Raw genomic sequence first — 3,178 nt, forward strand, 5'->3', positions numbered from 1 at the left:
TCCCTGTATGTCAGTTCATCCTTTGTTTGTTGTTGCCCTTTTTATCCTCACTTAAAAATGGCATCCAAGCAACTGAATGAATGGCTAGAGATAGGGAATGCCCTCGCAGATGAGTTGGCAAATAAGGCAAGTACAACATTATCCAAAAATGTATTATAACATTTACTCAAATGATAACAGACACACACATTACAAAGATGTGTGTGCAACAATTAAGGGAAATATATAATCTCTTTTATATATTTATATATTAAGAAACCAAAGAAACCGAAGATACAGAAGATACCAAAGAAAATAACGCAAGGATCAAATGTTTCCTGGAGGAAGAGGGACCTGGATGGGAACATTATAGCCCAACATTGGAATAAGAATCGATCTGGTCTGTAAAATATAATCTAGTTCTAGTGTTTCATTAAGTTTTAATGTCGTTGGTCGGTCCTCAATAATGTTTCCCATATCATCGTACTTTGTTTTATGCAGTTAAACCTTCCAGCTCTCAGAAGTCCCCAGAGGTCGAGGAGACACATGAGATTCCTCTACAGGTCCCAAGTCTTGGTATGCACAATGAATTCTTAAATTATCCTTCAACTTGAAATGTAGGTAATTGTTTGTAGTATGTAATAGCTTTGTTCATGATACATTGTAAAGTGAAAAGCCATGTATGGAATATCTTTTTTTAATTAAACTAAATTCCATGATTTGTTTTATATTTTGTTATTTTAGATCAACATCTTCAGACACTGAGAAACCTGTTGGGTTCTCTCACTGTCCCTGCATCATCAGAAGAAACACCCACTGCATCAACATGGACCCAAAGACAGTTGAAACGTGAACAAAAATTCAGAGCTGCAATGCCAGAGCTCCTTAATTTGAAATTGGCTGCAGAGATTGTCACTACACGTTCCTGTCTCCAATGCAAAACTGCTGATGCTGTGGTCCGGTGCTTGGACTGTGTTCCACCAGGAACTCCCTTTCTTTGTCCGGCATGTGACCCTATTATCCATGGTAAACATGTCTTCCATGACAGGGAAGCCATGTTTGATGGGTTTTAAAGACCTATTCCTCCCACATCCTTAGTGGTTGTGGATGAAAGTGGCCAATATGGACTCTGTGAACAAGGTGGGTTCAAATAATGTATTACATATTCCCTTACCATGGTTTCCTAATGTGCGCTACATATACAGCGGCATCATTTTCACCATGTCGGAAGTTTGCTTTAACAGTTAAAATGTCTCAATTTGTATTGACTACATTTCCTAACATGTCCTAACATGCATATGAATCTCTGAAATTGTCTTTGCTGCAGTGTGTCTGCTTCCAATTCCTCCGCCATCCCAAATCTGCTTCTGTGGTCCAAGCCAAGATTTCACCATCATCCCAGGAAAGCAGACCGTGTTGGTGACTATCAATGGTTTGTTGCCACCAGAAGACGATCAAGCAGAAATACAGGATTACTATTATACTTTTGTCCTACATTGCATAGATAGCTGTCAAATTGCAAATTTATATTTTTTCTCAGGTCCATACAACGTTCGTCTGCCTTCTGTGTGCTGTCCAATTTGTTCCGCCAAATGGTCCCCGAGCATAGGTGACTTGCTGGGATACAAATACTGGCCAGCAACCGACAGCTGCAAAATTATTTTTAAGTTTGATGTGTTCACATCATTCGAGCAAATGAAATTGGCCAGCCCAGCATTATCCCAGCAAGTATTTATAAAAATGCTTGAACATCGATCGTTTTCCACAGGAAGGGTAAGAATAAAATGTGTTTTTCAAGATTTTTGAATACCAAACTTTTAATTAACCAAATGAATACCATTCTTGTTTCCAGACAGGCAGAATCTGTAGCGATACCTTCCACAGAGTCTTTCGGGAGTTTGCCTTCTGTAATTACAGACAAGAAGATCTATGCCTGGTGGAGCCCTTTAAATGCCCAGCATGCACACCTGACATGCTGGCTATTGCTGTAGATGGCAATAGAAAGCATTATCGCTTCAAGAAGTCCAGAGGGTCAGTGAAATCATATTCTCATTTTAGTTGTTGTTTTATTGACTAAGCTGAATGTCTTTGCTGAAATGTTTAACTTTCCCCAACTCTGCAATTTCTTTTTCCAAAGTTTGTAGACCATCAGAAAACAATAGTTGGTTTGAAATTACACATAATTATATAAATCCAATTCATAAAAATTATTATATATGACGCCTGTAAAGTTAACTCAACTTTAAAATGTTAAATGGTTGACGTTAGTTGGATATGTTGGAGCTAAGAACCAGTTTTGGATATAATCGCTAATTTTTCTATGCCTTCCTCTGCCCTATTCCATGCCCATCAATATAAAGGATGTACTTTTATTTTTACCTTTTTACAAGAAGTCAGTAAACTTTTCACTAATGTTAAATAATGGTGACAAAAGACTTTACACAGAATTACAGATCAAATTCACAAAGACCTTTTCCACATTTATGAAAATGTTATGGCAAAAGCAAATTGGCCACATTAAATAGAGGACACAATCAAACTTATGTATGTATGATAATGTTGCTTACAATGTCTTTCTCGAATTTCGCAGGACAGATGAACCGTCTCTATTTGATGGACTGTTCATTGCCCAGGACAGTAAAGTGTCTGCCTTTGTCGACAAAATCAGGAGCCAGATGACGATTGTAAGAATCTATTCAATCCCCTAACCCTATTTAGGGGCAATGGATGTCCACTCGCGGGAGACGACAGACAGTGGTGCGGTTAGCCAAAGTGACAGACCTAATGTTAGACCTATTTACAGGCAATGGACGTCCACTCTCGGGAGAGAGACCTCCAGCATGTGTCCCTGAAATGGAGACTCTGTTTATTTCACTCATCCAGGACAGAGACCGGGGAAATCTCCTCTCTGTGGCCCCTCCAAGACCCCCAAAGAACGGACCACAGACCTCCAGCATGTGTCCCTGACATGGGCACCTCCATAACCTTGCACACCGTGAGTCCCCGGACTCCCGGACTTAAGCACTCCCCCACGGACTAAACCCAGATGTTCACACCCTACAGAACTTCATGCCCCTGGTAACCCTAAAGGGGGTGGATTTTGCGGTGCTTTACCGTCCGCACATCGGTATCCATATTCGGCCTTATTCACTGCACCACCACCCCTTCTGTGGAGGATATTCTCATGCTCCTGGTAACC

The 3,178-nt window shown here is 40.3% G+C and overlaps 1 long non-coding RNA gene across 2 annotated transcripts; it reads left to right on the forward strand.

Annotated features, from left to right (window-relative positions):
• The first annotated feature begins 258 nt into the window (after positions 1-258).
• LOC307017253 lies at positions 259-2,668 on the forward strand. Of its 2 annotated transcripts, XR_013802089.1 has the most exons (7): positions 259-379; positions 481-555; positions 724-1,119; positions 1,307-1,411; positions 1,520-1,752; positions 1,832-2,010; positions 2,570-2,668. It is a non-coding gene; the product is annotated as an uncharacterized lncRNA (long non-coding RNA). The 2 variants fall into 2 exon arrangements; XR_013802090.1 differs by having other exon boundaries at positions 267-555.
• The last annotated feature ends 510 nt before the right edge of the window (positions 2,669-3,178 follow it).

Source organism: Notothenia rossii (genome assembly GCF_949606895.1).
Source record: "Notothenia rossii genome assembly, chromosome: 8".
Lineage (NCBI taxonomy): Eukaryota > Metazoa > Chordata > Actinopteri > Perciformes > Nototheniidae > Notothenia > Notothenia rossii.